Source organism: Phoca vitulina, unplaced genomic scaffold (genome assembly GCF_004348235.1).
Source record: "Phoca vitulina isolate PV1807 unplaced genomic scaffold, GSC_HSeal_1.0 scaffold7, whole genome shotgun sequence".
Lineage (NCBI taxonomy): Eukaryota > Metazoa > Chordata > Mammalia > Carnivora > Phocidae > Phoca > Phoca vitulina.
The window spans coordinates 61,828,732-61,841,280 of NW_022589710.1; the positions used below are offsets into that span (position 1 = coordinate 61,828,732).

The window sequence follows — 12,549 nt, forward strand, 5'->3', positions numbered from 1 at the left end:
TCTGTGGATTTTATGTAACTCAGCATCACTCACATGGAACTGAGGGCACGATTAGGAGAGAATGTGTGCGGTGCATAATGGGACATCCAGCACTTTGCTTCGTACTCAGCATTGACTCTGTTGCTTTAAATAAAATGGAGAATTTCAGTTTATTTGTTCAATAATAACTAATAATAATAATAGCAGAGTTAGGGGCTTTATTTTCCATCGTGTGCGCAGGGAAGAGTAAAGTGCTTTGTCACCAGGGCGCGTAGAGTTCAGGAGTACGTGCAAGTCAGCCGCGGTCTTGTTCCTACTCAATTGGAACAGGTCTTGTTCCTGTCAATTAAGACGATTAATCAACATTACTTTCGGGAGTTTTCTTTTTTTTTTCCCCCACAGAGCATGATTTCTAAAACTGTTGACCTGTTTGCTAAGATTATACTTCCAAGGACAGATATATAAAAACAGTAAAAAACAAATTGGTGACAGTTATGAATATCTGCATATATCTCAATTTACACCAGAAGCAAGATTGATACTCTCAGTAAAAGTTCTCCGTGTAACAACTCACCAGATAGATCCTTTAAAATAGTTGTGTGGTATCTGCCGCCGCAGTGAAATAGGGATGGCTGGCTCCTTTATCTTCTTGTTAATTATGGAGACTTGCATTTTTAAGGACAGGTTCTAGAATGTCTCCAGTTCACATTACAAGTGAAATAACAGACCCTGTAGAACTCCGTTTTCCTGGCAGAAACGGAGATCGGGCCAAAAAGGATTTTACTAATAAGCAAGAAGAGCATATGGAGTCTTGCTGATATAACTTCGTACACGTTCAAACTCATTTCCATTATTTGACTTGCTGCGTTGAGAAGTCTTATTCTGGAAGGATGACTCCATGAGCCCTGCAGTCTGTGGGCATGTGTGAGGTACTCAAACTGAAGTCGACCAGACTCTTCAGCTTGAGTAGGAGTTTTGCAGTGAAGATAAAATGAATTGGACCAACTCAGTGATCTGTTGTCAGTTTTTGCAGCGTGTGTGATAGTGTGTGAGTGTGGGTGAGTGTATGTGTTTGTGTCTATGTGAGAAGTTTTTAAACCTGACACTTAAATATAGTGAAGACTTGTTGCAATGTTCAGACTTTGCCCCCTGAGTTGAAACCTTGAATTTTTTTGGTAAGATCTATTACATTTTTCATTAGTCTGCCTTTTTTCACCACACATAGATATACTTAGAAAAGCTGAAACCTGGGGTTTTAGGGACTTCTTCAGTCATATGTGGGGGGATTACTTTTTTCTTTTTTTTCATATCACTGTTTCCAAAGCAGGTGTTTGTTTTGTTTTTTAATTTTATTTTGTTATGTTAATCACCATACAATACATCATTAGTTTTTGGTGTAGTGATCCACGATTCATTGTTTTCGTATAACATAAAAAAAAGTTTCTTAAAGCAGGGAATATGGCCATTTTCTGCCTCCAAGGGCAATGTGTTAGATATAATTTTATGTGCTGTCCTTGTTCTGCATGCACATGGGGAGGGGACGGTCAAGTTGGATCTGCACAGTCTAGGAGTCCTTCAATACAATGAAGTTTTTTATAGCTGGTTTGGCCATATTTGTTTCAGAGGATATTATGTTCTCATAGACTTTTCTAGATTTCATCTCTTAAAGGTGGATGATTAGAACTCTCTTTTATTTCCCTTTCTACTCTTTTTCCACAAACACACTTGACTGATGGAATACTAACAAGTCAGTTAAGAATGTCGATGGGACTTAGTACTTGATGTTTGCCTCGTCCTAGGTCCTAGCATTGTCAGCCAGTGCTCATGGAAGGAGTTCAGGAATGAAGTAACATGCAGATTTTAGAATGGCGAAAAGTCAGTCTTTAGACTGCTACTTAATAGTATTACCTTAAGTACGATTCACGTTACTCTGATTTATATTCATAATCAAGATGACTAATAAATTCGCTTTAGGTATATTTAAACATTGGATAGCAAACAGAAATCCAATTAGGCATTTAGGCAACATATTTGACACTCCCAATTAGCTAGCTCTATCCATGGTTCTCTGAATTTGCTCCTGAAATATTATCTTGTCTCTATAACAGAAAATGACTAAGAAAATTTCAGAGGTATTTGCTATTTCCCTTTTAACCCTGGGACAAAGCCCATGCTTATGTTCTTTTTAAGTGAAGTGGGTAACAGAAGGACATGCATGGTGCCTGTATATTTAGATCGATGTTCTGGGTAGAAGGGAGAAAGAGTGAAATGGGCCAGGGGGCCGGGGTCAGGCCCCACCACGTGGGGTGACCTTGGGCAAACGTTCTCCTTTCTCTGAGATGAGATTTTTGCCTTGAAGGCAAAAGTGCCTGGGGCCTGTGAATGTCCTCATGACCCATGAGCCGGTCTGTGTCCCCCAGTTCTTTCTCGTGCGTGAAATGAAGGTATTGAACTCGATCTGCGGCTCAGTTAATGCCTGTCAAAGGATCTGCTGTACCACGGAGAAGCCAGGGCTGCCCCAAGGCTGGGGCCGCGGTCAGGACTGCCTCCAGCTGTTTTCTTCTAATTTTAGTCAGCAAGAAATGGTTCTGTAACAGATTAAAATAAAACACTTCCTTTGCTCCAGAGGAAAGTTAAGAGAGCGAAGCACATGACTCATGAAGAATGTGTCTTCCTCCCAAAGGCTTCCTCTTGAAATAGGGTTCTGATCTCCCGTTTTTTTAAAGTCCAAATCCGTGAGTAACAGAGAAAGGTAAAGATATTCTACCAAGCTAGGCTTAAGTTAATAACAAAGGCTCTGAGAAACAGGCTTAAAAGTACCAGACAGATGGTACAGACCTCTCCTTAAAATAGTGTGAATTTAATAGTCGGATTTGTCTGAGAATGGCTCAGACCAGCAGAGGACAAGGGGGACACTCTTCTCCGGCCACCCCAGGCCACCAGACTCAGCCTCGGCTGGAGCACTAAGTACTTAAGCATGTCGTAAATCAGAGGAGAGCTGGAGTCACCACGCTGCCCAGAAATAGAAACGTTCTAGAGGTTTCTTTATACATCATGAAGTGAAATGTCTGGTCCACTTGGCTGATGGGAGGCATGGAATAAGCAATGATTTCCTGCAGGGTTCCCACCACTGCCTCCGGTTTTTTTGTTTTTTGTTTTTATCATCCTCCATTACTGCTCTGCGTAAAACCTAGAAAAGGAAATAACGTGGAAGACCATTTATGGGGCAGTGGTGAGGAGGGAATTAATTGGGCCCCTTGACATTTTTTGCTAGGGTCCAACCCATGGGGCCATTCACGATCCTGGGATTTAAAGAAACAGGCTCATCTGTGCGGAGAGGAAGGGTCTGAGGCTGTACCAGGCGCTGCCTTAGGAGCCCGAGACAGTACCGGGGACCCCAGACCACACTGTGGGTGTGGACCCAGGGGACAGCCTAGCCAGTGCACACGCACACGCAGCAAATCAAATACTTAGTGAGCATGGGCTTTGTGCTACTGATTCTCGAGCGAGCTGATGCTCCCCCCGCCCCCCCGCAGAAGGTTTCCACACTGCCTGGGACCCCTGAATACTTTGACCCTTTTGGCAGGCACAGTGGGGGCAGGGGCCTGGTTCCTCTTCTGTAGAAGCTTCCCCAGTCACTCATACTGCTCTGAGGCTGTGCCTCGGGTCCCTGAAGTCTCCCTGGACCCTGGGTGCCTGGACTCGGGCTGCTCATCATGTTTGGGAGGCCCTCTTGTCCAGAACCCTCATGTGATGCAAATGATGTACCGACATAATTTTTATAAGGAGAGATCATGGGAAGGAACATCTGTGTCCCAACACCTGGAAATTCTCTCATTTCGTGGAGTGAAAATTTATTTTCCAGAGTAAATGGTGGGGGGCGGGGGGAGAATATTTAATGGTTTGCAATTTAAACTGTAAAACAGCACATTTCTTCATTTTTAGACGTGTTTACAGCAGAAATTCTTTCAGGTCCTGGTGTGCAGGATGGTCATGTTTACTTGCCTGACTTTCCCGAGCTGGTAAAGCCGGAGGGCAGGCCATGGTTACCCCGCTGGGTCCTGCTTCAGTGGGCGCCTTTTTAAATCTCTCTCAGCTTTGAAAAATGCAACTGTATGGGGAAAACAGGAATCAGACTTCATAGCTCAGACGTCGCTGCCATTTGGAAATGTCGGAACGTCTTCTTGGTTGTAGTAATGATGGGGCGCTCTTGCTAGCATTCGTACCCAGAGGTTGGGCGCGCTCACCCGCTCCCCCGGATGCACAGGACTGCTCTGGACAGCGGATGACTGCTTCCCCTCCAAACCAGTAGGGCTTTGGCTTGAGAAAATGGATTTGCTGAGGGATTCCATGCGGAAGATGACTAACCTTGCTCTTAGTAGCTTCAGAGGCAGAACTAAGGCCAAGGAGTCTGCATTAGTTAGGGAGGAATTACAGGGAGGGGTGGGTATATAACAAAAACAATTTTAGCCATTTGTGGATTGAGCTGCTTTTCAAGGAATTGGTGAGTTCTCTGTCATTGGAAGCACTGAAAGAAAGAACGAGGGGCCTGTTTTGTAGGGATATTCCAGAGGGGACTTCCACAAGGGGAGGGAAATTGGGCCAGGTGACCTCTGGGGGATTCTTTCATCTTAAAAGTGGTGTCATTTCATGCAATTTTAATGAATCTGTGACCCAGTTCCATTTTGGGGGTAAATCTTGAGCATTGGGAGAGAAGAGGGAGAAGTCCACATAAGAGGAATTAAATGAGTGAAATGTTTTAATAAAGTAGCTCAAAATTATTAAAACATTCAACTTGAGTGCTGTTTCAAATTTTGGGGAATTTTAAATCTGATTTTCTACTACAACTTTTCTATGACAGCATGGTATTTTATTGATGTTAAATGGTTTGCAAAAGTGTTGGTTTTGGTCACATTTGATACTTAGGGATTGGGCCCTGTGAAGGATCTTGACTTACCTTGGGTACTTTCAGGTTTCTTGAAGTAACTGAGAGCTCACAGAGGTCAGCCCTGGGGTGAGAAGACCCTTCTGATTCCCATCTGCTTAAACAGTTCACACATCTCATACTTCTGATCTAGCTGGAACTTTGGGAAGAAAGCTTCCATGTTTCTGCAGGACAAGTACATAGAATGGCGAAATGTAGATAAAAGCCATAGACTCTCAACACTAAAAAGGTCACAGACTCAATTCCTAGCAGTCAGTTGGCAGCACCCTCACTCTCTTCTGGGACTGTCCCCCCAAGTGCCCTAGGGAGGCGGGAGGCTGCAGTTCCCATCGGCAGAGACCCTCATTCTGAGCCAGGCCACCTGGAGCACAATGTGCCCGAGAGAAGTCCCCAGGCCTCTCCTCCCTGATGCAGGGGGCCGTGTCCAAGTCCCTGCCTGACATAAAACAGCACCCAGCCCTGGGACTCGGCACGTGGCTCCTTGCTGATGCTAACCCATGCCTCTAGGACTCAGGGCCCCACTCCTCCTACAGCCTCAGGATCACCCCCTTACTCGGTGAAATACTTTTGCCGTGCTTCCTAAATATGTGTGTTTGGGGACGCCTGTCCGATTCTAAATGGCAAGCCTGTGTTCAGCGGGTCACTCCTATGTTGTAAGCTCTGGGCAGGGACCTGCTGCGGTGTACCAAACCTACGTGGGGCTCGCGCCTTCGGTATGTGACAGTGTTTAGTACTACTTTGTAAATGAAGACATCATCCCGTGGCAGGATGCTCCTGAATTCCGAGTCACTCCTCTTGGTGACAGTCATCAGGAAATGATCCTGTCACTCCCGGCAGATGTCACCCCTTCCGATGGCTAAGTCTTGCCTTGGAGCAAGCTCCTCCTCCGGCCTGGAGTGGCTGTCCGGGGATACATGGGTGTCCCTGCATGCTGCCTCCTGGACAGTCCCATGTAACCCCGAAAGCCTGGGTTCATCTGCTGAACAGAACAGAATGTCTGCAGGGGTCCCTCCCCTCTCCGGGCACTGGGGTGCCCTCAAGCGTGCCAAGGATGCATCAACCTAAATAGAATCTGAGAGGGAAGAAATCAGCTGCTCACCTGCCATTCCTCAGCCCTGACTGGGCCTGGAGTAGCAGTCCCACCCCCAGTCCTGGAAGGGGCAGGCTAGCCCCCTGGGCAGGAGGGTCCCTGGGAAGAAAGCCAGGGACCTGAGTGTGGTTTGCATGGCGAGTGTTATGGGTATGAAGTCTCAAGCCTTGAAAGCCTCTTCCTCTGGCCACCATCCTGCAAAGGAAGGTCCCTGTGTCTAGAACACGCCTCTAAGCCACTCCTGTCCTATCCAGCCTGGGGGTGAGGACTCGGCACTGCCCAGGCCCCCCCTCCCCCACCTTGGAACCCACCCAGAGCCAACAAGAACATCTCTCCCCCATAGCTCGCTAGTTGGACTCTTTGAAGGTCTCCTTTAATCGGCTGGCTCTTCCCAGTGAGTGGCCCCCTGGTGCCTGGGAAGGTCCTTCACTCAGAAAAAAGACAGGGAAGGTTAGGGTTTGCAGCAAATATTTGCTGTTCCAAAGGATGCTCCCCAGGGGACTGTTAATGATTAATATCCCGCTTGGAGGATGTGTTTCTGCAAAAGCAAAGACAGAGACACAGGCTTCCCATAGTCCCCAGCTGCTTCTCCAACCTGGAATATGACTGGGTGCATTGTGAGAGCTTCCGCCTCTCAACCCCAGGTGTTGCTCTGGAAGGATCCAGAGCCTCGTGGGATGGACTTGTTCCAGGGGCTGAGTACCTCGTGTGAAGGAAGGTGATGGTGGATCCCACAGAGGGCCCCTGGATCCCCAGTCTAAGGCTGGGTACCCCGTTGGGGGTTGGGGCAGAGACGATGAAGACCTACCCCACCGATCTCAGTCCTAAGGTTTTCTGCAATGTGAATCATACTTGGTAAAGTTCCCCAACACAAAATACAAATCTTCCTCTGATTTACATAGTAGTTGTCTTCACAGAAAATTCAGTGGGAATGAAAACCTTGCGGGAAATTGGTGTTTTCATATGAAATCAAACATCTGTGGGACTGTGAGTCTCTGGGCTCAGATGATTTTTGGACAGGTTCTTCACCCGTACGGACTCGCTGTGGAACATCTGTCCTGTGGGACCTGGGTCACTTCATTGCGAGGGACGGTCCTATGCCTTGCAGTATATCTGGCATCTCTGACCCTCATGGTTTATGCCAATCGCATGTCTCAAATCTTTGTGAAAACCAAAGTGCCCCAACATGTTTCTGGAATGTTCCTTTGGAGCAGTACCTGCTTGGTTGAGAAGTGCTCCCCGATGAGGTCAAGGTGAGGGGTGCAGGTGGGCTTCAGCCTTGGCCTTCCCATCTGCATTGTCCTGCAGCCGATGGAGGAGGGGCTCCTTCCTGCAGACTTGGGTGGGGGTTCAGCTTTGCCAGATGTCTGAGAGGAACCAGCGGGCCCAATGCTGTGGGGCATGGTGTTCACGGAGGGCTTCAGAGCTCCATAGAAGTCATTGTGTTGCACTTGACTTTCTGCGAGGCTCTTACAACGCCTGCGAGGATTTCAGAATGGATCCTTCCAAGGGAAGGCAGCAGAATGTATTGGAAAGAGCATGAGGGTCTCCGTCAGCCACCCCGGGGCCCCCCACTGTATTCACTGGGGAATGCAGCTCAGCCTGTCCGTGCTTGCTTTCCCCACTTCATGGAATGGCCAGAACGGAGCCTCTGGCCTATGAATATCTCATCAGCCCCCAGAACCAGCAAGGAGCTGGACGACAGCAAGCCCTGGCCCCCAGGAAGTGTGGCTCAGACGCTCTGTGCCTCCGGTAAGGACATGAGTCCTGCGCTGCCCCCAGCAGGTCACACTTAGTCTCTACCGCTGTCACTTGGGCTTCTTCCCAGCTGTGCCCCCTGGACTAGCTCCCCAACCGCACTCTGCTTAGGTTTTCCCATCTATAAAATGGGCTCCCACGGCCGAACTGTGAGCACTGCATGCCTGGGGTAGGGCAGGCAAAGAGCTTGAGGCCTGGCCGGACGCGCTAAGGAATGGTCGTCGTCATGTGACACTGGGGCCAGAAGGAATGTCAGAGGTAACGTGGCCCCCAAATTTGGACTTTACGGAGGAGGACATGTGAGAAACCACCGTGAGTTTGCTCTGTGTGCATCAGATCAAGGGCAGAGCTTGGGTAGGTGGGTGGCACGACGTGGAAAAGAAAAGCCTTCCCAACCTCCGCCTCCACCTGGTGCCTAGGAGACCAGCGCCCCCCTCCTGTGCCCGGGCGCCTCTCTCCTGTGCCAGGAAGGAAGGCAGACGCTGGGCGCCCACGCTGCTTAGACCTGAGAGTAACAGGATGTCTGTGACAAGCACTCAGCCCAGTGCCTGGCATGGCGAAGGGGGGCTGATGTCAGCAGGACTCACGGCCCCGCCGGAGGCAGGGGGATGGACAGACAGCCTGCCCAGGATTCCAAGGGCTTCATGCAAGGGTCTGGGTGGGAGCGGTGATGGGAAGGAATGGTTGCCTGGTTACCAAAAGATCTCGAGGGAGCTCACCTAGCAGAGAGGCAGCTTCACGACCTCATGGGCAGCCGTCCCAGGGCGGCCGGAGGGTCCCCATCCAACCACGTGGCTTCTGGTCCAGCCTTCAGTGCCCAGGACACAGGGGCGCAGCGCTGGACGCTGCGCTGGGGGAGGAAAGAGCCTTTAGGTCAGTCGGGAGCTCGACTGCCTGAAAGCAGGACACTTCTAGGGTGCTCACCACGCATCTGGCCCCTCTCCACCCCTACTGCACACACACATGCACACACGCACACCCACACCACGTGGGCGTGCACATACCTGTTCTTGACTGTACTCTGTCTGGGTTATATCCTTACCCTCTTTTCCTTTTATGCTGCTGGTCATTACTTATTTATTCCCGGTTTTAACTTAAAACATTTATTTTTAAGCGATTTCAAACTTCAAGTAAAATCGCCAAGAATAGCTACAAAGAACTTCTATAACTCTTTACCCAGAATCACTAATTTTTTAAAGATTTTATTTATTTATTTGACAGAGAGAGACAGCGAGAGCGGGAACATAAGCAGGGGGAGCGGGAGAGGGGGAAGCAGGCTTCCCGCCGAGCAGGGAGCCCGATGCGGGGCTCGATCCCAGGACCCTGGGATCATGATCTGAGCCGAACGCAGACGCTTAACGACTAAGCCACCCAGGCGCCCCAGAATCACTAATTTTTAAACCTTTTCCACATGTTTGACAATTCTCTCTGTGTGTCTGTGTCTGCATGTGCCCCCCACCCCTTGTCTTATTCTGAATCATTTGAAATGATTAGGTGTCCTGGAGAATAAGAATATTCTCTTATATAAATGGTAATAAATGATCAAATCCAAACAATTTAATATTGTTACAATACCTGAAGCTACAATCATACTCTAATGTTGCCAATTGCCCCACGAATATTCTTTGTGCTATTTTTATTTGCAGTTTAGGAGCCTGTCCGAGCTGTCTGTTGCATTTCGCGCCACCTCACCTTGGTCTCCTTGGATCTGGGATGGTTCTTCAGCTGTGCCTGTCATTATATTGACATTTTGAAGGGCTTGGCTTGGCTATTTTATAGGTTCTCAGTTTGGGTTGGTCTTGTGTATCCCCTTGATTAGCCTCTGATTATACATTTTTGGTGGCAGGAATAGAAAAAAAAAAAATGTTGGGTCCTTCTCAGGATATCACATCCAGAGGCACCTGATGTCTGTTTGTCCCTAATTGGTGATGTTCATTTAATAACTTGGTTAAGGGGATGTCCATTTCTCCAAGATACACCTTCCATGTCTCCTGCAATAAGTTCTTTGTGAAGAAATACTTGGAAAAAATTTAAATATCCTGTTCATCAAACTCCTCATCCCACCCCCGACCCGCCCACCCCGCTGAGATGTATATCCATTGAACACTCTTGCCTGAATCAGTTTTTAGGATGATGGTCTAAATCCATATTCCTTTCATATTTATCAACATTCTTAGTATAGATTCATGAACTCAATTTTATTTAGTGCACGTTAATCCATTACTGATCGTATTATAAATGTGTATGTATGCATGTTTGCATTTGTTTAGATTTCAAATGGTCCCAGGTATACCTAGACACTAGGAATGTACTAGAAACCATAAGTTTATACCTCCAGTTATAATTTTTTGAAGATTTTATTTATTTTATTTAGAGAGAGAGCACAAGCAGGGATAGGGGCAGAGGGAGAGGGAGAGAGAGAATCTCAAGCAGACTCCACGCTGAGCACAGAGCCTCGCGCGGGGCTTGATTCCAGGATCCTGAGATCATGACCTGAGCTGAAGGCAGATGCTTAACCAACTGAGCCACCCAGGCAGCCCTGCTTTCTTATTTCTTTTTCTTCCTTACAAACTCAACTGTAGACGTCGTCCTTATTACTACTACTTTTTACAACTTCATAGTACTCCATTGTTTATTCAACCAATTGCCTATGTTTGGCCATTTAAGTAATTTCCAGTATTTTGTGATTACAAATAATGCTCCACTTAATAACCTTGTGCAGATTATTCTTTAAAAATTGTGGGAGGTTTGTCTTTAGGTTAAATTCCTAGAATTTCTGGATCAAAAGTCAATATATCTGTGTTTTTGTTATATGTGTTGGGTTGAATCGTGGTCCCTGAAAAGCTATGTCCACATCCTAACTCCAGGGACCTATGAATTGTGACCTTATTTCACAAGAGCATCTTTGCAGATGGAATTAAGGCAAGGATCTTAAGATCATCCGGGATCGGGGCGCTTGGGTGGCTCAGTTGTTAAGAATGGGTTCTGTCCCCAAGCCTCCTGCAGGAAAAACCCCGCTGACCCCTTATGCTCCCACTTTGGCCTCCAAAACTGTGAAAGAATTTATTTCTGTGTGTGAAGCCACCTGGAGTGTGGGGATTGATTGCATCAGTTGTAGGACGAGAGTAAGTTACGTATTGCCAATCTCCTGCTCCACAGTGGGCGTTAGCGTGCCCACCAGCGCTGCGTGCCCCGTGGTCTCCCCACCATCAGCGGGGTGTGCTGGGAAGCTCTCGCGGCTTTGCCAGTCTGGCAGACAGGGAATGGCACCTCCACGGAGTTTTATTTTGCATTTCTTAAAAATTAGAAATGAGGATGAACATGTTTTCATATATTCCAGCAGCCGCAAGTGAGGGATAGCTGCTCTTCGTCAGTGACGGACTTTGCAAATATATTCTCTCCAGTTTTCATTTCTGTTGATTTTGCTTATGAATTTTTGACTGGGTGTTTAAAAAAAATACTTCTTATGTAGTCAAATAAGCCAATCTTTTCTTTAATTTCATCTGGACTGTGAGTCATGGGCAGAAAACCTTTTCCTACACCTACATTGTAGAGGAATTGACCGATGCTTTCTTCTTGTACTCCTATAGTTTCTTTCTTTTTTTTTTTCCACATAAATCTCTGATTCTTAGTTTATTCTTATGTATGGTGTGAAGAATGGATCTACTTGTATCTTTTTCCCCCCAATGACTATCCAGTTGTCCCAATACCATTTATTTAAAAGTCTTTCTTTTTCGAATATTAAATTTCCACGTGTACTGGTGTCTATTTCCAGTCTCCCAAACCTGTGTCACTGGGCTGACCCCAGATTTATGTTCCAGCGCCACAGAATTAATTAGAGCATCTGTGTGGTTTGCTTTAGTATCTGCTCAGGCTGGTCCCCTATCCTCCCCACCCTCACCCGTATCTTTTCCTTGTCAGTGTTTTCCTGGCTCTTTATCTTTATCTTTCTATCTGGACTTCAGGATCCTCTTGTCTGTCTCCAGAGAAAAAAAATATTTGCTACTATTTTTATTGGAATACCATCGAATTGTTAAATGAACCAGAGAAGACAGATATCCAGGTGATACTGAGGCATCTTATGTAAGGAGTACCTTTCCATTTGTTCAAGTCTGATTTTGCATCTTTAAGGAGTCGTGTCATAATTTTCTCAATGCAGATTCTGCATATTTCTTGTTTATTTCTAAGTAGTTTTTTTTTTTTTTGGTTGCACCTGGGTTTTCTCCTCCGTTATTTAACTGGTTGTGATTTGTGTATGTGAAGGCTCATGTTTTTGCATGTTGATGCTATAGTCTGACGGCTTGCTGAATTCTTTTGTTACATGAGTTTGTTTTAGCACTAATTTGCTAGGGTTCTGCAGGTGGATTGCAAGGAGTGTTGTACTTCATTTTTCCCCATTCCATCCCTCTGCTTTCTCTTGTCTAACTCCGTGGCCTAATGCCCCCAGGACAATGTGAAATGGTGGTGGATATAACACAGCCCTGTCTTACTCTTGACCTTAGTGGGAACGCATTTAGTGTTTTCTTATTAAGTAAGATGATGGTTTTAGGATTCAGGTCTATATATACCTTCTATATATGGAAGGTATAAATAGGCATTTTTAGGGAAGTGTACTTTAATTCTTACTTCTCAAGACATACGCTCCTCTATCCGTCATCTATCATCAATCATCAGTCCAGCTATCATCTATCTATCATCTATCATCTATCTATCATCTATCTATCATCATCTATATCTATCATCTATCTATATCTATCATCTATCTATCATCATCTGT

General features: G+C 46.4%; 1 long non-coding RNA gene across 1 annotated transcript; it reads right to left on the bottom strand.

Annotated features, from left to right (window-relative positions):
• Window positions 1-283: 283 nt before the first annotated feature.
• LOC116632717 lies at window positions 284-6,121 on the bottom strand. Its single transcript, XR_004299490.1, has 3 exons — window positions 6,024-6,121; window positions 4,937-5,088; window positions 284-318 (listed from the first exon to the last, which is right to left on the bottom strand). It is a non-coding gene; the product is annotated as an uncharacterized LOC116632717 (long non-coding RNA).
• Window positions 6,122-12,549: the final 6,428 nt, after the last annotated feature.